This window comes from Mesocricetus auratus, unplaced genomic scaffold (genome assembly GCF_017639785.1).
Source record: "Mesocricetus auratus isolate SY011 unplaced genomic scaffold, BCM_Maur_2.0 Super-Scaffold_100004, whole genome shotgun sequence".
NCBI classification, from domain to species: Eukaryota; Metazoa; Chordata; class Mammalia; order Rodentia; family Cricetidae; genus Mesocricetus; species Mesocricetus auratus.
In genome coordinates this window covers 41,372,534-41,395,755 of record NW_024429189.1, presented here as the reverse complement: position 1 = coordinate 41,395,755, position 23,222 = coordinate 41,372,534, and the positions used below count along the sequence as shown (strand labels likewise).

Sequence of the window (23,222 nt, the reverse complement as noted above, 5' to 3'; positions counted from 1 at the left end):
ATTCTGCTCTTCCCTTTTCTTCTCTTGGTGCAGGTCTCGTCATGCGATTCAGGCTGGTCTTAATCGTGTCATCATTGTGCCTCAGGTTCCTGAGTGGTGGAGTCACAGCCTATGCTCAGTATTAGTCCCCTTTTCAAAGGACTATTTTTTGGTTTTTGGTTTGTTTGTTTGTTTGACCAGGGCTCACTCTGTAGCTCAGGCTGTCCTGGAATTCATTATGTAGCCCAGGCTGGCCTTCACTTTATACTAATCCTCTTGCCTCAGCTTCTTGAGAGCTGGGATTACAGGTCTGAGCCACAAAACATCTGGCTTTCTTCTTTGATTATTATGAGAAGCATCTTAAAGGATGAAATAATAGCATTTACTTCCCAAAACTCTCTAAGTGACATATTATATGTGACGGTTAATGAAATAAATGCAATATCATTTTTCCATCTGTGCATGGCATTTCTGGCCATTTAAAAATTCTTTATTGTTCATTTGGCAAAACATAGGAGCAGTTACTTCAGCCCCATGCAAATGCAAGCAGAGACTCTGGGCTCTATGGTTTTGAATCACAATCAGTATCTTATAATTAACAGGTTGTATAGTTGAAATGCTTAATATACGTCAGTGGCAGAAAAGGCATTTTCTCAAATATGTGACAATGTTTTTAACTCAGCTTTTGATCTCACTTTGAGCTTATAAAGCCAGGTCTGTAAATGCTGGGAGAACTCCCATCTGTGTATATAATTTTGAAGAGCTTTGTATTTAATGACAGACAGGTGAGCTTTCCCCCTCACAGTACAAAGTTCAATAAAGCTGATTAGAAATTCATAGGAGTAGAAAAAAATTTTGTCTTGTGAACTCAGAAAGTTTTCTATTTCTTTAGTATTCCCACTGTTTCCTTTTCTCTAGAAAAAGAGCTTATAAGAAATCTTGATTACATTTCAAGGGGGATGGAAATTAGGTTTGTATATGTAAAACATATATTGGACAAGTGTGGTTAGTAAGATGGAAGTGGAATGAAACCTATTTTTGACTTCCATTGCTTTTTAGAATATATTCCGTAGAGGAGTTTCTGTTGGATAGAAGCTCTGACAGATGTCAGGAATATTTAGTCACTTAAGAGAGGAGAAAGTCCCACCATTAACTTAAGCCAAACACAGAGTCTTGACTTAGAAATAAAATTCCAGGGCAACATAGTTATTGTTTCAATACACACTGAAAATCAAGACTTCTTTTGCTGCCCTGGCCACAGCCTGTTCATATCTGCTGCAGAGAAGGGATTCAGCATCCTCTTCTTTCTCCTTCTCCATTTTCTTTCAGGCTCCTCGAGGGTTAGACCCTCAGAGTGGGAAAGGAGAAGGCCATAGGACCCGGGCCTGGCTCCCTGCGGGGATGCTTCTAATTGCTCTCTCTCAGGGTGTTGTTGGCAGGCTCTTCAGAGTTTCCTGTGCAGAGTCTTTGTGGGTCAAGCCTGGGAGGGGGAGCGCAACACATTTATTCCTCCTGCTGATACACACACTGCATATCCTGTTTCCTGGGGTTTCCACTCCACGAGGGATAGGGATATAGAGTCTTCTGACTCCCAAAGGTTCTCTGGGAGCACACTTACACATGACCAAGGCGATCTGTTTCCTGGTGGGTAACAGGATTAAGACAGAGCAGGGCTGCAGCTTAGGGCAGAAGAATGCCTTTCCTGATTCTGTCCTCTGTGCTTTCTACTACCCGATAGTCCTCCTTGCAGACACAGGGCCGCCTGCCCAGTTTCTTTTTTTTAGATTTATTTTATTATGTATATAATGCTCTGCGTGTAATCCTGCAGTACAGAAAGGGCCACCAGATCTTATTACAAATGGTTGTGAGCCACCATGTGGTTGCTGGGAATTGAACTCAGGACCTCTGGAAGAGCAGTCAATGCTCTTAACCATCTGAGCCATCTCTCCAGCCCGGCTGCCCAGTTTTTGTAGCTCTTTACAATTCCACCTGGAGGTGGTACCTTACTTTGGAAATTTCATATTTGTATCATCTTTGATGCTTCCATTATAAGTTCAGCTTTAATATTGATACCCTATGAATTTAAATTATGATTTGTCTCTGCAAATAGGTCATTTTCTAACCCACAGACCTGTGTCAAAATACTTATGTTTTAGTGTTCTCATTTGGACCCAGTAACGTTGGAAGGCAGCCCTTGACATTCCAGAATGCCTAGCAACATCAAGTACCACTCCTACCCAAATCCCCTAGGCATAGCAATAAAAATACCTCCAGACTCGGACAAATGTCTCCTGGGTTGGGAGTGGGGAGGACAAAAATCATTTCTGTCTGAGACCCAGCACCATCAATGCATGGTTACAGGGCTGAGAACTAACAAGCACCACACCCTTGACCTACCCCAGAATGCGGCCCTGCAGCCACCAGACCTCCTTTGCAGACCCGGGGGCCACTCCTAGAGGTCAAGTGGATTACCTAGCGCCACAAAGTCCCTGCCGCAGGACTGGAAAGGACCTATGCTTCCTGACCACACTCAACACTCATTGTAAGGATGGGGAGCATGATTATTAATTTTCAACAGCACTACTAATTTTAAAGTACCTATGCCTGGAATTTTCTGTGCCAAAATTAGAACATGGAAAAACCTTATCTAATTAGTTAGTGAATAGCACTGAATTAAAATTGGACACTATAATTAATCAATGCTAAATTGTAGTCAAACCCATTACCCTTGAGTAGATTATCTGTGTGACCCACTGTCCCCTTCTGACACCTCCAGCCAGGGGCTGCAGATACTGATTGGAGACCTTGGGGAAGGGGAGGGGCCCGGGGCTGAGGGGACCCTGAGTGGCGGTAAATCATTTTGTGCTGTCTGTGGTTTGTTTCTGTCGGTGTCACTGCTCCTCTCCACGAACAAAGCTAATTTGAGAACTGAGTGTGGCAGACTTTTACTAGAGGAGGGTGCGTGCGGAAAGCACATCCAGATCAAACAGAAATTATTCAATTGTCTAGTCTAACTCTGGTCAGCCTCAGGTCTGGGTGATCAAATTTCCTGCGGTACTTTTTTTTTTTTTTTGTAGAGAGTTCTTCAAGTTAAACACTTAATTTTAAAACATCCTTACATTTTGTTGTAAGTGTGCGTGCGCACTCCTGTGTGCATGTATGTAGTGTGTGTGCTCCCGCCACCACAGCACACACACACACACACACACACACACACACACACACACACACACACACACACACACAGGTCAGAAGACAACTTGTGGGAGTCTTGCTCTTCCCTTCATCAACCGTGTGGGTCCTTTTTTAAAAAATGCTAATTAGAAAAATGTAAATGATAAAAATATGCACTTACCAAGTCCATCCTTTGTGTGAGACCCTGTACTAATGTCTGTGTTTTAAACCCTGGTGACAGACCCTCCTCCCTGTGAAGAAGTCATTTTTCCTTTCTGATACTAGTCAGCCCGCCCAAGACCCTCCAGATGTTAATAGGTGCTTGGGCTTGCCGAGGTCTCTTGAAGGTCCATGGAGACTCTCTATGAGAGATTGCCCGTGAGAATGTCCATCACTATATGTCTCTGTCCCATGGGTGGGAACAGGAGCCTTGCTGGGACTTGTTGGCTGCCAGACTAGCTCCGGATTCATTGAAAAACCCTGTCTCAAGGGGAGAAGGATAACGCAGGACTCTTGGCCTCTTTTGTGAGTGTGCACAGTATGTGCGTACAATGTACACAGAGATACCACACACTTATGCTCATGCATGTATGCACATAGACATATTCACACACCAAAATTGAAAAAATAATATATAATAATGTTCTATAACTAGTTTTTCTCAGTTAGTTTTTTTTTTTTTTTTATCAATTTGGCCCAAGCTGAAGTCATCTGAGAAGACAGAATGTCAGTTGAGGAATTGCCTCCATTACATCGGTCCATATGCAAGTCTGAATGGCATTTTTTGATTAATGATTAATGTGAGAGGCCCCACTCCCTGGGGCCTTGGACAGGTAGACTGGGTAGAATAAGAAAGTGGCTGGGAAAGCCCTCCTCGTGGCCTCTGCTTTAGTTCCTGCCCTCAGGGTCCCGCCCTGGCTTCCTTCCATGAGGGACCACAACTCCCAGCTTCAGTAAGTCCTTTCCTCCAGTAATTGCTTTTGGTCTTGGTGTTTATCACAGTCATCAAACGCAAACTAGGACGCGCACCCTACTTGTTTTTTTCTTACTGAATTAAATAATTATCTGTTGGGAGACATCATTCTATAAATATGTGTCTGATTGGTTTGAATAAAGCACTGTTGGCCAATAGGGAAACAAGAAAGGTGGGACTAGGAGTCTAGGAGGATTCTGGGAATTGTAGTGAGGAGCGCTCTCACCATGTGATCTCCCAGGAGGAATGGACACCTCGTAAAGATAAGTCCTTATAAAAGATATATTAGTAATTATGGGTTAATAATCAAGTCAGAGCTAGCCGATAAGAAACCGAGCAAATGACCAACAGCTTCATAATTAAAATAGTGCCGTGTGTTATTTGGGGGCTGAAAGCAGCAACAGGAAGTTGGCGTCAGGCAGGAAGACTACACATTACAATTATCCTTTTTTTTCCCCACTTGTTTAATTCTAAGGACATATCATGACAGTTTCTCTGACTCTGCTAGCAGAGATGTCAATAAATAGCCTGTCCAGTTCCCAAACGCTCATTTCTGTTTCTTTGCACAGACTCCTGCCACCTTAGCCTCTGTCTTCCATCCAGGCTGGACTAGGGGCTATTTGGTGTGAGGACTCTTCTCTGTCACCACCTTTGGCTGCATGTCACCTTCGTCTATTGAACGTCTTCAGCAAACAAGCACTAAGAAGGGTTACATGAGAAACAGCTGTTTTCAGCCTCATATTTGACTGAATAGTGCGTGAAGTGTGGAATCCTAAATGGTGAATGACTTTTCTGGTGAACTTTGACTATATTTGTCTTTGTCTCCTAGTATCTAGTAGAAATTTTATATTTTGTTCAGTATCGCTTGTTGTGTGTATTTCTTTCCCTTTCTAAAATCTCTGCCACAAGGGAAGCAAGCAGCTTTCCTCCATCATGCTGAAGGCCCTTAGCTCTGAGGCCAAGAGATGGAAACCTTTGAAGTCACGAACTAAAAGAAATCCTTAAATGACTGTCTCTCAGATTTTGTCACAGTGACGACTAGTCTTAGACAAGGTGGTGACTTATATTCCTTGATTTGCTGATGTTCTAAGACTTAAGATTATTATGCCAGTTAACATCTTTTCAAAAGCATGTTAAAAAATGTCCTGAAAAGTGGCATGAAGTTTCCAGAATTTCTGAGATATATACATTATTCTGCGGCTGGAGAGACAGTTCAGCAGTTAAGATCACTTGCTGCTCTTCCAGAGAACCTGAGTTCAGGCCCCAGCGGTGGCTCATAAACATTGATAACTCCAACTCCCTCTCCTGGCCTCTACAGGCACCTGCACTCATATACACATTACTCCCCCACTCCACACACATAAACAGAGAGAGAGACAGAGAGAGAGAGAGAGATGAAATATTCCTTTGGGAGAGGGAAGGAAGGGTGCTCATGGAAAAATTATTAAAAATAATACAAACTTTTAAATGTATTAAAAAATCCTCAAGGATTTTTTGTTCCTTTAGAGCAGCGGTTCCCAACCAACAGCTGTTTTGCCAGGAAGGAATTATCTGTCAGTGACTGGAGATGTCTGTGGTTGTAGCAACTGCACAGGGAGGATGACTCTGGCTGGCATCTGGTGGGTAGAGATCAGGAGTCACATTTAGATACGTAATGTTCCCCAAAAAGCTCACGTGTTAAAAGCTTGGTTGCCAGTCAACGGGCATCTAGATCTCAAGGCCCGTGACTTTACTGGCGGGTCACTCTGCTGATAGAGACATCATGGTGGCATGGTTGGGAGTCTGGGCCGGTGGGAGGAAGTAGGTCACAGGGAGCGTGCCTCTGAAGGATACGCCTTTGCCAGCCGCTCCCTTTTTTTGTTCTGCTTTCGGGCCGCCGTGCAGTGAGCAACTTTGCTCCTCTCACACTCAGTCCTGCTGCTCTGCCTCATCACAGGCTAACAGCAGTAGGTCACATGATCATTGATGGGGACCACAGATGCTGTGAGCCCACATAGAGCTTCCTCCACTGATTCGTATTCTTGGGGTTTTGTTGCAGCAATGAAAAGCTGTCCAACTGGGAATTGCTAAAAGGCCTCTTGATATATGCTGGGCACAGTGGCACACTCCTAGAACCAGCACACAGGCAGCTGAGGTGGGGATTGCTTGGAGTTCGAGGCCAACCTGTTTCACACTGCAAGTTTCTATCTCAAAATAAAAATATCCTGTGATGCATAGGATATCTTTCTGCAACAAACAAATATTGGATCGAAAATGTCAACAGAGCAGTGACTGAGAAACCCTGTTTTAACATTTTCAAATTCTTTTGCTAGTATAAATGCCCCCAGTCATGAGGTTGGGTTCTTTTTGCATTTAACTATCCATTCTACATATACGTAGATTGCCTAGAAGTTCATACCTGCTCTCCCAGAACTTGAAATCATTGTGCTTGCTTCTTATTTTCATTCACATAGAGATTCTACAAAACGTGTTTTCCTGTGCAGACTTAGAATTGCACAAAGTTCTTAGCATTAAAGCGTGGCCTCTGCAAGCTTTGCTATATTTGAGTCTTGATTCTCATCCCCTTAGTCCTAGTCAGTGTCTCTGTGAGGCAGGATGACAACCGAGTTTAACCAAAGGACAGGAACCTCAAAGCTATCAGTACATGAGATCCTAGGCCTGTGGATGGCCAGGGTCTCTGGGTTTCTGTTCCAGAAGCAGGTCAAATCCTAGGTGTAAATACAGGTTCCCAAGCTCCATACAGACAAGAGGAGCCCACGTCTTTAGGATGCAATGGAAACTGTACTCTTGCTTTCTTGCTTGCTTTTAGTATTGGAGATGTTCTGGGCCAAACAAGCTGAGCACGGACTCAGTCCCTGGGCCTCAGCCCCACCCCCAAAGTAAGAACACTTTTCAAGACCTCTAGGTAGGAGTTCAATCACCAACACCTGAGACTCTCCAGTCCATAATCTGTGTAGTTGTAAAAATGAGGGGTTCTCTTATGTTAGGAATAAAATGAAATAGCCCCGAGTTTAGATCAAGTTTACTTATAGATCAATTCCTTATTAGTTGTATGACGGTGACTTAGTGGTCCAATGTCTTTGAGCCCTGATTTCCCTATTTTAAAGCAGTGATAACAACATACATTACCATAGGATGTATGTTTGGGACCCAGGTGAAGTGCTTACACAGTCTGGCACATGGGCACTACCCAATATTACAGCTACAAAGAGACTCAACTCTTGTGATCTCAAGGAGAAAATTTTTAATCTAACTTTTCTGATTTCTCCAGCAAAAGAGAGTGGCTTCGGGTCCATGCCCTGCTATCTTCTGTCCTCCTTCCTGAGAATGGCAAGTTCAGATTGCTGGTTACATTCCTGGAGCTCCTTGCCCCAGACTTTACACACGTGCTCATGTATCATACACATATGTGGTGCACGCACACACACACACACACACACACACACACACACACTTCACTTCTCACACTCTCACGTTCAAATCCGTATCCTCATATTTGTCTGCAACTCCCAAGCAAGTTTTTCCCATAGTGCCTGGCATGGTAGGACTCTCTTTGTTCTGGACAAGCTATGCATTCACACTATCGGCCCAGATTTACTGAATTCAAGCATTTAACCTAGCATTTAGTCCCTTCTGAATGGTACAGTTTTAACAGTGGCAAGTGGGGAGAGCTGGCGGCTGGAGGGTGGGAGCGGACGGTAGAGATGACATTGTCAGTGTCTTTATTCTGGGTTGACCAGAGCCAGAACACCCCCTCTTTCCTCACTGTGGCCTGTGGTGCCAGGTTTGGGGGTGAGGTGGGGATGAAGCACCCTCAAGTCTGAAGAAGCATGGAGTGTAATCAGAGCCAGGCACGGAGAGCTCTCCACGGGCTCTTCCAATCACAATGTTGTGATTAGTCACACTTCCTGCTTGGAAAACAGGCAGATATTAGAAAGGGAAATCCTATCATGAGGTTTAGATGGGATTTCAAATAGGTTTTTTTTTTCTGCATATAAGATTAAAAGCAGAAGTGGAAGGCAAACCAGCCGGAGCTCCCTGTAGACTGGGTCTTGTTGAGTCTTGGAGGAGAGGATGCTGAGAGGCCCTAGGGCCCTGACTCCCTTCTTCAGTGATCTTGACTAGCACTCTCCAATGGTTACCACTGAATTGTGGGTAAAGACTTGAAAGGGCTTCAGAGGAAGGGGGCTTCGTTCAAGCTTGCCACTGTCAGTCAGCGTCAGCTCTGTTTCTGTAGAGAGAGCTGGGGAAATTAGTTGGGTAACCACCTTTGTCACACTGGTTTCTTCCTGTGTAAATTGGGATGATCACAGGACTTACTTTGCAGGATCATTGTAATGTGGGAGCATATGCCTAGAGGGGACCCAAACCAAGGCCCAACCCATTGCTAGCCTTCAGGAAGCCTGCACTCCAATTCTCCCGAGGACTCCATCAATACTATAGGTCAAATGTTTGTGGTCTGGCTTGCAGAAGTTCATGGCTTTCTATTACATTTTGAGGTTTAAAAGAATGACTTCTTTATAGACTCAAAATTTCCTGGAAATACAAATGTACCTTTTGAAACTCAGTCCTGACAGGTAGCCGAGGTGTCCCGCTGTGATGGTGGTGATGACCCGCCTGTTGAAAGAAAAACACGCTTGCGTTTAATGCTTAGCCCACAAAGAGCTGTCTTCCCTTGAACCTTAAACTTTACAGAGGAACAATAAAACACACCGGAGCAAAAGTCCCTCAGCTTTCCTGCCACCAACGGATGGGGTCAAAGGTCTGCTAGTTTATCTTTGGAAGACGTGGACTTTTGGACAACCTTTGTGAGGAGACTCATCCGTACATTTTTGCCTGAGGGCTTTGGGGAAACGGAATCCAACCATGGTAAGCCAAGAACGTGCAAGCAGTTCTGGTGTTTTCTCCATCCAGAAGTAAAGTAACGGCTGCTGGTTGAAAAGTTTGTGTGCTCGTCTTATATCTACATCTATATTGCCATTAAAGAAGCAAATGATAACCATAAGAAGACAATGGAATGGTCAGATTGCAACAAAGTTATTTGCTCTGATTAAAAGCACCAATAAAATGTGTCGTGGCTCTGTAACTGCTTCATTTAGCACTTGACACATAATGGATTTTTTTCACAGCATAATATCTCCATTGAAATATAATTATTTTACAGATCGCTCAACTGAATACTCTCACACACATGCTGTTAGGGGGACTCACCCCTGGCGATCATCAGGCTATCATGACAATGTGCACAGTTGATGGACACGTGAGGGATGTGGCAGCCATGCTTGGAGAGGAGAAAGGGGTTTGTTGCACAGCAATTACCCTAATGCATTTTTAAAAGCATAAAATAAAGAATCATTTCATTCGCTGAAAATATATTTTAGGTGCTTCAGTAAAGCAGTAACAGAATATTTTGATTGTCAGTTTTCCCCCCTTTAAAGTTAGATAATTACATTTACCAGTTAAAGAATTGGCATTTAAAAATAATATTTTGTCTAAATGTTTAAAGATGTCTATTAAAAATGTATACTGAACATGACAGCGGTCTTTTTATGTTGTAATTCTAGTCAGTGGTCTGAAAAGAATTAGGATGGAAAAATGTACATTTATTCTGTGCCTGCTGGGGACTCAGGAGTCTGTGGTATACACTGTGGTTTTCGAGATAGCTTTATTTTTGCTGATTTAGTGGCTCAGAGGAAGGGTCTGTGGTTACCCGTGTGCTGTGTTTAGTTTCTCTAACAATCTTTCTAGTGGAAAAACCCACCACACTGGCCCGGGGGCCTGGGCATTCTATCTCATCCAAGACTAGAGAGAAGAGAAGGGAAGTAACAGGACAGTTCCATGTCCCCATCGGCTAGGACCCTTCTTGGTCTGGTGTATACACACCAGGGTGGCTGTGCAGAGTGCTGGGATTCTGAAATATTTGCTCACCTGCCGGCAAGTCCTTCCGTTGACACCGGGTAGGGCCCCAAGTCTCTCCCTGACGTCCTCCAGGTGGCTGGCAGGACCCTACAGTCCAAGGTTGTTGTATGTCTGTCACACTAAGGCCCCAGACTGCCGGCCGGGTTGGCTTCCACTCCAGCGGCTGGCTGGCTGGGTCATCAACTTCTCACTCTCTTACCAGTTGAGAGTGATCTAAATTTAGCACATGAACAACTGGGATATTGAAAATCACTGCAGAAGTTGGCATGTGTGACCCAGCAGTCCCTGGTCCTCTGGCGCTAAGCAATGACAGCACACGCCAGACCCATATGGCCAAGGGTGACCTTCTAGAGAAGGGAGAAGTGAACCTGCAAGCCATAAAGCCATGAGTGGCTGGGACAACGCAATAACATTCATCTATCTCTTAATTCTTCAACAAGCAGGGAAATGCTCCAGCTCTACTTCCCAGGGGGAAACGATGCCTGAGAAACTAGCCTGGCAGCTAGTGTGTGGAGAAGCTTGGTTCTGCTGAGAGACTGAGAGACTGACTGCCTCTTCTCCGAAGGGGCATTAGCAGGCCACAGCTTCTTTCCTTGGTCTCCAGTGGTTCTCAGACTTCCTCATGCTGTGACCCTTTAACACATTTCTTCATGTCGTGGGGACGCCCAGCCATAAAATTATTCTGTTGCTACTTCATAACTGTAATTTTATTACTGTTATGAATCATAATGTAAATATAGGTATTTTCTGATGGTCTTAGGTGACCCCCTGGAGCAGTCTTTCGGCCCTCAAAAGGGCCATGACCCGCAGGTTGAGAACTGTTTAGACTCTAACTGCTTCTTCAAACCTCTTACTGTCTGGGAATGTAGCTCAGTGGTACAGCATTCACCTAGTAGGAACAGAAGCCTTAGGCTTGATCCCTGTACCCTCAAGCAATAGAACCAAAAAAAAAAAAAAAACTATCAGGTCTTCCCACCTCCCTATCTGTCACCTCTCATTGACCTGCCACAGTCCTGACTGGGGCATCTATCCACCTCTAAGTCTGTTCATGGCATTCCAGTCCAAGAGCTTCAGTGTCTCTTGAGTAATTGTCCTCGAGTGGAAACGTAACCCCAGTTTTCTAAATCTACATATATTCACATACATATAATTACTTACATATATACATATACTTGTGTATATGATATCAATAAGCCAGGTATATTGACACATACCTATAGCCCAGCACTGGAGTGACTGAGGCAGGAGGATTGTCAGTTTGGGGTCAGAGTGGGCCTCATGGGAAGACTATTTTCAAAAAAAGAGAAGACAAAAGCTATAGTTGCTAAAAATGGAGATTTTAACATTTTCTGACTCTCTGTGGGATCTGCAATGCAGCACGTGACATGCCCCAGGGATCGCCCCAAAACTGGCGGGAAGGCACACGTTGCCTGAGACCCAGCTCTGACAGCCCCAGGTGGGGCTATGGCTTCTGGCTATCACATAAGCTAATAGTTACGCTCACAAGTGCTTCTCCTGATCTTTTGAGAATTGACTTGTATAAATAATCCTTTTTTTTTTTTGAAGCAACTCAAACTTTGTGAGTAAACGCTGCCATGACTAAGCGAAGTGGCAAATGTTTTTCTGGCACTCTCTAACTTCCCTAAAGACAAACTTAGAATGTATAACAACCTTAATAAAGAATTAATTGAGTACATCGTTGTGACTAGGGAAATTTATTTCAAATTAGAATTTTTAAGGAAAGTAATTTTTATTTGTACTCATGACAAAGTAATTAGTGATAGTTGTTTTGTGTAAAAGATGGGTTTGGGGAGCTTTGGGAAAAAAAGGTATCATTTATTACAGTGGTGCTTGTGAGAGGGACTCTTTGTCCTGGACAATAGTCTTTTAGCCTTGTTAGTGTCTTATTCTATATAAATGCGCCTAATTGTTACAGTTGCTAAACAGAACCCATCCCTCGAGTATGCTCATTTAGCTGTGAGGAGGCATAATAGGAGCTGCATCTGAAATTTCCAGCAATTTCCCATTTTCTTTCTGCAGACATTCCCCCTTGTTGCCAGCGGCCCTGAGGAAGCGCTGCTGTTCCTCCCATTGTCAGGGGCAGCTGTCTCTCTGTGTTGATGCTCTGTGCCCACAAACCAGGCAGATGGTGACTGGTAGCTGAGGCATGTCTTCTGCACACAGGACCTACTTTGTTGGCTTTGGGGAGCACAGCTGCCACGCTGTTCGGAAAGTGACGGGAGTGACGGGAGGCACTGCCTGCATTTCAGATGCAGGAGCCCTTGTAAAAAACCATGTGTTTGGAAAGGGTGCTTGGGGTCTCTGGAGCATTGAATAGGCACTTGCATATTCAAACCGCCAGAGCTGTGTGAAAATATAGATTGCTATTAATTAGAATTTTGGAAAGGAATTAGGCAGGAGGTGTGTTGCAAGGACTAGGGCAACGGTTCTGCCAGAGCAGCATGCTAACGCCTTCTTGACTCCAGGGGCTAGCACAGTACCCTGCAGTCTGTCTCAGACCAGCTAAGGCCATCTCTCTTCCACCTTCACCTGCATGGAGAATCTCTGCTAACCAAATGTACTCTGCAGAGGCTTGGGTAACGCAATCAGTTTCCAGGACAGGGCCTTATTGTGCTTTGGGTAGGGATCCTGATACCCAACGGTTGGAACTGATTTGAGGTATGGAAGTCAATGGTTTCTAACATATTCACAGATGTGACCAATCATTATCACAGTTGGTTTTAGGACATTTTTATTACCTCCTGCTCTTTCATTTTTTTCTTAGCTCTAAGTAACCATCAATGTACTCTGTGTCTGTATAGACCCAGAGACTGTGCTTTAGGAACAGTTTTGGGGGTGTGATAGAGGGTTGTGTGTGGATATGTAGGTAGAGGGTCTCTGTGGGGGGGTATGTAGGTAGAGGGTCTGTGTGTGTGTGTGTGTGTGTGTGTGTGTGTGTGCGTGAGCGCAGAAGTAAGGTCTGTGTGGGTGTGTAGGTAGAGAATCTGTGTGGGTGTATAGGTAGGGTCTGTGAGTGTGTATGTGTGTGTAGGTAGTGTCTGTGAGTGTGGGTGTGTAGGTAGAGAGTCTGTGTGGGTGTGTAGGTAGTGTCTGTGAGTGTGTGTGTGTAGGTAGGGTCTGTGAGTATGTGTGTGTAGGTAGTGTCTGTGAGTGTGTGTGTGTGTAGGTAGGGTCTGTGAGTGTGAGTGTGGGTGTGTAGGTAGGGTCTGTGAGTGTGGGTGTGTAGGTAGAGTCTGTGAGTGTGTGTGTGTAGGTAGGGTCTGTGAGTGTGTGTGTGTGTGTAGGTAGGGTCTGTGAGTGTGGGTGTGTAGGTAGGGTCTGTGAGTGTAGGTGTGTAGGTAGGGTCTGTGAGTGTGGGTGTGTAGGTAGGGTCTGTGAGTGTGGGTGTGTAGGTAGGGTCTGTGAGTGTGGGTGTGTAGGTAGGGTCTGTGAGTGTGGGTGTGTAGGTAGGGTCTGTGAGTGTGGGTGTGTAGGTAGGGTCTGTGAGTATGGGTGTGTAGGTAGGGTCTGTTGGGGCATATAGGTAGGATAGAAGTGAAGGGGAACAGATGGATAGTCTTATAGAACAGATGGGGCTGCAGTCCCCGTATGGAAAGAATTGAGCTCAGGAATCATTTTAAACACTACTAGTGTTGCCAAGCCAGCATAGCACCTTATCAGCCCATCAGTAATTCTCTGCCAATCTTAGTAGCTCCCTGATAAGCCTGCAGTTGACATACATTTGGAAATGTTAGTGTATGCCATGCCATGAGGCAGTCTGTTTGTGGGGTTCATTCATATTGTGCCTTTATGTAAGAGTCCACTTATTTTTCAGGATGGCAGCTCACTAAGTTGCCTAGTGTGTTAGAAAGTTCAAATAGTGATCACTGGTCTTCAGACAGGCCAAAGTAAGATTTGATATGTCTGAGGGCTTTCCTGACAGTCTGCCTATCTTTTGAGAATTTTAATGGCTTGTTTTTATGCCTTTTTTTCTTTTTGAGACATGCTTTTCTAAATATTCCTGGCTGTTCTGGACTCCCTGTAGACCAGGCTGACCTTGAACTCACAGAGATCCACTTACATCTGCAGCCCGAGTACTGGGATTAAAGGTGTGTGCGCTATCATGCCTGGAGGGAGATCTTTAATTCATTAAGTTTGATGGTCTGAGCTAATAATTTCACTTCCTCTTCATTCACTGCCCAACAGAAGCAGATTTTTATAAATTACTTATAGACACAAATAACTTGGAAGTGGAAAGGATTTTAGGGACAATTTCATGAGAGCTGTTTATTTGTGGACGTAGGTGAGAAAAGACAGGGTGGGCAAGTTCATAGCTTTCTTTCTCTTGTCCCTTTTCATGTGGGTACTTCTCTAGTATGAGAGTCCCAGCGGTTATCAACTCATGGATCACAAGCCCGTGGGGGGAGGTCACATATCAGATATCCTGCATATCAGATATTACACTACAATTTACAACGGTAGCAAAATTCAGTTATGAAGTAGCAACGAAATAATTGTATGGTTGGGGGTCACCACAACATGAGGAACTGTATTAAAGAGTCACAGTGCTAGGAAGGTTGAGAACCACCGTGAACAATCTCTCTGAAGCCCTCTATCTCCAAGGGCCGTCAAGCTGAGCATCAGGGCTTCCAAGAATGATTGTGTTTTAAGGGAGAGCACTGTTCAGCTCACAGTAGAACTCAGTCAAACTTCCCTTCTTGTTAACCTGCATAAAAACCACCTGGCTTAGGGACTCCCTTATATTGCTTCAGCGGCTTTTGGATTTGACAGGTCATGAAAAACGTGCAATAGTTTTGCTGTCTGCTTTGGATTCCCATTGTGAGTTTCAGCTGGTGGATACGGTGGAAGGGTCTCAGAAGTTACGGGGCAGAGGAGGCAAAAACGGTGATGCGGCCATGACGTAGAGAAAGCTCAGTGATGGGGACTCTGATGGGGAGCTTCTCCCGGTTCTCTTCCCAAAGCTGTACAGAGACGGTGGAGGCAGAGTTTGGCTGAGGATGAGGAGGAGCTGTCTGGGAATGTCATTGTCCTCGAAATACCCATCTTGCAGCCAAGTGTGAACCCCTGGCGGAGCCTCCTCCTCCGGAGCCGTTTCCACCGCAGGAGGAAGTGGTGTCCTCAGCGTGGGTGTCCCCTGCCAGCTGGAACTGCAAGCTAGCTGCTTGTGCAAGTCTAGCGTTAGCTTGGGGGAGGAGCAGGGAGAGAGACTTGGTGACTTGTCGTTCTCGTGGGTCTCTTTTTACACAGGTACTAACCCCACCATGAGAGTTTACACCTTACAACCGACCAACCGACCATATCTAAATTTAACTACCTATCTCCAAAGCCCTGCTGCCAATGCCGTTGAATTAAGGGTTAGGGCTTCTACATATGAAGCCGCAAGTTATTTGGAAATGAACAGAGACTGACGTCTCAATGGCCCCTTTATCAGAAGGCTATTCATACGTCCAAGTACAGGAATGATACCCATAGAGGTTACACAGGCCAGTCTTGTTGATCATGAAAGTAACCAGACTGGGGCATTTGACCTATGGTTTACTCTGTAAGCAAATCAGGCACAGACAGGATCTACAATGAATGTATTCTCAGACCTGATGCTTTGGGATTCAACTTTAGTGTCCATCTCTCCTCCTCCCTCCCTCCCTCCCTCCCTGGTCTCTCTCTTTTCTGCTTGGGGATAATTTAATACTCTATAAGTCTATATTGATATAAAAATATATTAGGTAAGCCATGGGTATTCAGCAAGGGGTATGTTTAAGAACAATGTCAAAATGTCAAGTTCTCATGATATACTTAACATGAACGGCTCAAAAAAGATTGGCATAGCACACAGCTTTTACAATCATGTAGCTAAAATCAGCAAGGCGGGCTTTCTGGGTAGATACCAGACAACTGCAAACTCTCCCCTGTGCTAATTGAGAGGAGCACAATTAGGCTTTTTCTTTCTTTCTTTTATTCAGTTCAAGCATGAACACACTGACCAGCTGAAGGTATGGTGTTTTCCTATTGTTTCTTGGGTTTTTTGCCGAGTTACATCTATGCACACAATATTCCAAGAAACACATCATAAGTGTTGAGTTTTGAAAGAGTCAACTTACATGATGATGTGGAACTGTCTCAAAGTGAGGAGCTCACGGAGACCTCGTATTGATGCTTCACAATCGAGACCTCGTATTGATGCTTCACAATCATGGATACAATGTGCAGGAGATACAACTTTGCTAGACAGTCTGAACAGGTATTTGTGGAGACAGCTGACATGTATAGGCAACATCTTTTAACTATTGGCTTTTATACTGAGTATGAATTTTTTTCACCAGTTAACTGAGCCAGTAATTCAATTTCTGTGTGACTCAGGAAATGGCTGCTGCTTTTAAATGACCACATGCTTGTTTTGGAAGAAGCTGACTGTTTTCACTGGACTAGTATGGACCTAAACCATGTGCTTCACACTGTCTTCTAGTTTCCTGTCAGTTGAAAGTGTGTGTATGTGTGTGTGTGTGTTGTGAGCATAACAAACAGTAAGGAGAGAGACTGAGATGGGATGGATATCTCTCTGAGTGAGGAAGTTGTTTATAGGAGATTTATGCATCATTTTCTCACTGCTTAAAAATTGTGTGTGTGTGTGTGTGTGTGTGTGTGTGTGTGTGTGTGTGCTGGGATCAAAGTATGTACTACATTATTAGTTTTGGATCAGTAACACATTTATTTTACAAACATGTTGTATTATTGTTACTTGTTATATTTCTACATGAATAGTGAATGGTTTGAGGATGGAGTTTTGAGTTCCAAACTGCTGTTGAAGCTTGCATCAGGCAATGCACTTCCATGGGTGAGCCATTGTTCAACAGTCCTGCTTCAGGGATGTGGAGATTAGATAAATCAGTCAGAGTCAGAACTGTCAGACTTGATCATGGTATGTTTCAGCTCTTTGGTAGACATAAAGATCAAAGGTTGACAAGTCACAAGCTCCATTGTTACACAAAGCATTGTAAAAGACACATAAATTCATCCATTTGATTACACTCGAGTGAGACTTGGAATTTGTCAGTTCTAAGTTAATCATGAACTGGTTAAGACTCAATGTGAAATGTGAACAAGCAATGTTTTTTTCAAACAATAATTTATGAAGAGGTAATTCAGGTACTCTTTATTGACCTGAAGAGGAAGCCCTGGCATTGCCGAGCAGCCCCAATGTCAACAGAGGTCCACGTTAGTTAGCTTCCATTGCTGTAACAAATGCCCTAGGAAGGGAGGTAATTCATAACAAGAAAAGATTTGTTTGGCTCACAGTTTTGGAGTTTTCATCTTGACCAGTGACCTCATTGCTTCTGGGGGCAGCACACATAACATTACAGGCCTTTTGGTTTTGAAAAACTGCTCCTGTTGGAGCCAGGGAATAAAGGCAGAGGATATGGGGCAGCCTGGGCCCCACTGTCTCCTCTAAAGACTTTCCATGAGTCCTCCCTCTCCCCAGGAGCACCAAGTTAGAGGCTAACCCCCAACATGGGCGTGGGGGGCGGACTTCAACTGGACACCACAGCAGAGTTGCTACAGCAATTTGCCTCATGGAGCTGCAAGTGCCAAACCCAGGTCTCCACAAGCTGACCTAATGACACTTCCCTGGGAACTCATTTGGCATAGTGTGTGTAGTCCCCTGTGATTCCCCCAGTAATGTCATCTGTATCACATTCTAGAACTGAATCATCATATGTATTATCTTTGTTGTGTCTCCTGAGACAACCACTCACATCTCCAGTCCGTCCAATGGTTTGAGGTGGAGTATAACTTCATCAGGTAGAAAGGCATTTTTGTTGCTGTTGCCTCAGTGACATCCGGTGGCTGAAGTTCAGTTGAATATAATTAGTGCTTATTAGCTTCCCTGTGCAGTAAGTGCTTTGCTGGAGCAATAGCAAGCCGTTTCAACAACATGGTCACAAATCAACCGGGGTGAGTGGATTTAGGATTAATGGGGGCTTATCACAGGGTGTGCCCAGAAGACCTTTTGGTCCTGGGCTCAAATTTACGAAGAGTCTTGAAATTTACATTTTGACATTATCCCCAAATGAGGCTACCTGTAGTCACAAGGAGACACTGCCAAGAACATTGAAAAGAATTCTGTTGTTTTTGTAACCCTGCTCTGGCATGTATTTGCCTTTCAATATATTGAGGGCCTCAAACTATGGAGATGGTCCAGCAGTCTAACCTCTATTGAGAGGCTCAGGCAAGCTCTCCCATGCACATGTAGGGCTTCCACTTTATGCTGTGGGGATGAAAGGAGTCAAGTCACTGTTTTCACTTTTGAAGTCTCACCAGGGCTAGATTGGCAAAGCTGAAGTGGGGATCCAGCGTTTCCTGTTGCTGTGATGAAACTCTCACAAAGGCAGCTTAAGGAAGAAAGGGTTTGTTTTGACTTTCAGTTCTAGAGGACAGAGTCCATCAGGGATAGAGTCCACGCCACACCATGTCAGAGAAAGCATAATGACACAGGGCAGGATGCTGGTGGTCACATTTCCATGCATCTGCAGTAGGCAGGGAGAGAACAGGAAGTGTGGCAAGGCTCCATGACTCGCTGGTGAGACAGGAAGCAGAGAGAAGCTTCGTTGGGACTCTCATTAGCATCTGCCGTTCCATGTGCTGCAAACCACTCAGCTGGTTTTTATGGATCCGCAGTTTTCAGGGAAGTAGGCAGAGTGCAGAGCTGTTTGTATGTGTCAATCAGCGGCCCTACAGAGCAGTGGCCGAATGTCCGTTGCATCAGCCAGGTGCTATAGGGAGTTTTGATTATAGTTTGTTCTGGAAACCTATTGAGAGACACCGAAGCAAAAATTACAATAAAATGAAGTCATTAATTTTTTTCCTGTGCCCAATATCTTATTCTTCCTGAAAGTCCTTTGGCACAAGTATCCATGAGTTGTATCTTCATGTAACTGTGAGGATTGATGACTCATGTATTTCTGACATATAGAAACAGAGATATAGCACTTTATGTTTCCTCTGATGGGTCCCAGGCTTACCTAAAGATTTCAGAACTGTGTGTGTGTGTGCATGTGTATGATATATAGATTTATGTTTTAGTTCTTCTAACTAAATGAAAGGTACAATATGACCTTTATAAAACATTTGCATTGCTGTAAGAAAAAGTGTTTTTAAGCTTAGTAAAAATGCTAAAATAATACATTATTGAAAACTGTAGGCTGAAATTTCTGTCCCGCCTTGTCCCACAGACCTTTAGTCCCAAATAAACACACAGACGCTTATACTAATTGTAAACTGTTTGGCTGATGGCTCAGGCTTCTTATTGGCTAGCTCTCTATTGTTTATTAACCCATTTCTATTAATTTGTGTATCTCTACATGGTCTTGGCTTACCTGAGAATGTGCAAGCTTCCTATCTTCCAGGTAGCTACATGGCATCTCTCCCTGGCCTCCTCTCTGTGTTCCTCTTCCCAGCTTTCTCTAGTCTGGTCACCCAGCCTATTCTTCCAGCCTGACTACATCCTGTAAGTTCATTGGCCAAAACAGTTTTATTCATCAATCTATAAGAGAAGCATATATTCACAGCATATGGAATGACATCCTCATCAAAAAAATTATGTCATCAACTTGATCTACACAGTGAGTTCCAGGCCAGGCTTCAAATCTGCACAGAGAAACCCTGTCTTTAAAGACAAACAAACAAAACAATCCCCTCAAATCCATATATCATAGGGATAGAGTGACGTCTCAATGGTAAAGAGCATTGGCTGTTCTTCAAGAGGACTTGGGTTTGATGCGTAGCACCCACATGACAGGTCTCACTGTCTGTAACTTTAGTTCCAGGGTATTTGATGCCCTCTTCTGGCCTCTTTGGGTACTAGACATTCAAGTGATGCACAGACATGCATTTATATGCATACATATAAAAGAACAACAACAACACCAAAAACAAAACAAACCATCTACTGCCCTTAAAAAATGATCTTGAAAACTATATAACAAACAAACAAAACAGTGAATCAGCCTTGATGTAATATCCAGAGAGCTGTACAAATAAAGCAATGCTTTTTCTGTATCCTACCACTCCTAATGACTGTGGTTAGAAAGCCTGAAACCCCTCAGATTATTACATAGTTCTGCCTCCTAAGAGAACACAGGCAGTGGAGCTTTTTAAATCCACAGGGAGTCCTAGGAAATAAGCCCCCAGCTGATGGTTCTATTTTTAGAATATTACAATATTTAATAGAAATTATATTTAAACTTATAGTATATAGAGATCCCAGAGGTAATTTTTGTGTGTGTGTTGTGGAAGAGAATATTCTCTCCTCCTCCTCCTCCTTCTCTTCTCCCTTAGTTTCTCTTACTCTTTTCTTTGAGTCAAAGCCTCTCATTAAACCTCAGAGTCCCCTATTCCAGATAGTACAGCCTGCCTCAGGCATCCCCTGCCTCTGTCTCCCAAGTGCTGGGATTTTCAGGCACTTGCTACACTTGTTTAGCTTCTATGTGGGCTACGGGGATCCAGGCTCTTGTCCTCACGCTTGCATGGCAGGCATTTAATCAGACATCAAGTGTCTCCCTAACCCCACAACCAGCTTCTAATAGGCTTCTAAATAAAGCTTCCTACACTGACAAAATTACTGTGTCCTGCTTTGAAAGGTCATTCACTTTAAATTAGATTGAACATCTATGTATTGATTATTCATTCATTCACAAATCTTTCTTGGAATGACCTTCAGTCAAAACAAGCACATATTATTTAGTTAGGTGAAAATAATTTCTCTCAGAGATAAATCAACAGCATCAACTATTTCTCCTTTTGTCCGTTGAGTCCTGTCTAAGGACAATACTTGAGTGCCCTTCACAAAAGTATAGCCGGTAGAGTCCTTTGATGGCCTCTTTTGCTATTGTTAGCTGTTAGACTGAATAGGCCTGCATAGAAAGCCAGACTGATGAAAACCCAGAATGTCAAAGCATTGTGTTGAATATGAATGAAGAGGGACCTTTAGAGTTTGGCAACTAAGAGAGTAGTTGGCGGTAAGCAGAGCACATTTTAGCAGCAGGGGGACAGGGTAGGTTGTAGGACATACACCATTACAAGGAGTGGGCCCCAGTGAACCCAGCCAGAAGGTTCTTTATTAAGTAGCCTTGAGTTGGTTCAATTCTTGAACAGATGGCCATCTGTCTTCAGAGTGCCCCCCAATAGTGATTTTTCAACCCCAACTCCAAATCATGGGAGTTCTCTTTCAAATTAAATTGTATATAGCATAATTGTATATGAAATAGCCCCAAACACTGCTGTTCGGTTGACTAGAGTAGAGATCCTAGAAGAGGTTTACAAACTAGAAGTTTCCGCTGGAGACCTGACTACCATTTTCCATAGATAAGAGACTGGGGTTGTGCCCTCATGGATCAGTCTACTGTCCACCTCTAGAACAAGTTAATTTCACCACCTAGAGCTAAGAAACACAACAAGAACTAAATGACTTATGGAAAATCTGTAAGATAGTTTCACTTGTGGCTAAAGACTGTAAATGGCAGTTCAGTAAGTTGACATCAGGTATGACTTGAATAGATTCATTCAACTAAAATACACAAACATGCAAGCAAACAAAATTTATAAAGAAGTGTACTGTGTAAAAATCTATATTAAACAAACTATAAAACTCAACCATTGAACAACAAAAAACCAAACTAAATTTCTCCCCACCTTTCTCTCTCTCTCTCTCTCTCTCTCTCTCTCTCTCTCTCTCTCTCTCTCTCTCTCTCTCTCTCTCTCTCTCTCTCTCTCTCTCTCTCTCTCTCTGTCCCTTTCCTGTGTATGTGTGTGTGTTTATGCATGCACACGTGTTTGTCCAGGCAAGGGCAGGCCATGGCATGTGTGTAAAGATCAGAGGACAATTTTGTGTAGTCAGTTCTCTCCATCCACCCATACATGGCTCCCAGGGATCAGACTCAGTTCATCAGGCTTGTGTAGCACACACCTCTATCTGATGAGCCATCTGGCTGACTCACTGAAGGTTTTCAATGGCAGCACATACAGAATCTGTGTGGGTGGTGGAGACTGAATTCAGGCTCTTGTACATGTACCAAGCCACTCCTGACTGACCCATTCCTTCTAACACACACACACACACACACACACACACACACACACACACACACACACACACACACACACACTACATTTGTAAGTGAAGAAAATGGGTCAAAGACCAGTATGTATTTAATGTGATATAATTTGTATAAAATACATCACCACATAGTTACATATCTGAGGGTACATAAATATCTATTAAGTGTATTATAAAAGATACATGCTTGACTGATTATAGAGTTTGCCCTTATAGAAGAAACAAAGTCGGAACATTGGTGATGGTGGGAAGGGATGAGACTAATAGTTACAGAAGACTCCGCAATTTTGGTACCATTTGGTGTTATGTGGCATAATAAGTACAACATAATTTTCAATAAAAGAAAAAATCAGGTAAGTAGGATTTTATCAAGTTAAGGACTTTACCAGGGAAGGAAACCATCAATAAGATGAAAAGGTGACATGGGGAAGATGTTTGCAGACCATACATCTCATAATGGTTTGTTGATGAAAAAATCAGAACTATCAACTCAAAGGGAATAAGAGATAGTTTATTTCTAGAGCAAACGGTAAGTGACTATCACCAAAGGACAGAGTCAGGGTACTTCAACGACCATGCTCCAATCTGGTAGCAGCTTCATGAACACTTTTTTTTTTTTACATAGAAACAGAACCAAATCATTAAGAACTAAGGTATTTGCCAAGCATGTTGGTGGAAATATCAGACAGGCAGATGCTGTGGAGTAGGGAGAATCTCTGCTATAGGCCTGGATGCTACCTAAGGACGTTCTCAGCCGTTGAGTAGTAGAGCCTTGGCTTGGGTTTATGCATTCCATAGGATTTGCCTAACAGTCACAAGAATGCTGGGTCACTCACGGGGGTGGACAATAAGTGGCTATTTAAGGGACTAAGACAGCCCAGATAATTTGAGTCTGACCACGATTCTGGATCTGCCGTGTTTATGCTCTTCCACAGTTATTAAAGTTATAGTCAGTCAATCGGCCTTTTAAAGTGTTTAACATGGATATGTGTAATGGATTATTGTAATAAAATCCACAGGAGCCTGGAATAAAGGGAAGTCAGATTT

General features: G+C 43.5%; 1 long non-coding RNA gene across 1 annotated transcript; it reads right to left on the bottom strand.

Moving 5' to 3' along the window:
• Nucleotides 1–1,164: 1,164 nt before the first annotated feature.
• On the bottom strand, nucleotides 1,165–10,194 carry LOC110342703. The gene is made up of 3 exons (XR_002384853.2): nucleotides 10,055–10,194; nucleotides 8,681–8,743; nucleotides 1,165–1,459 (listed from the first exon to the last, which is right to left on the bottom strand). It is a non-coding gene; the product is annotated as an uncharacterized LOC110342703 (long non-coding RNA).
• Nucleotides 10,195–23,222: the final 13,028 nt, after the last annotated feature.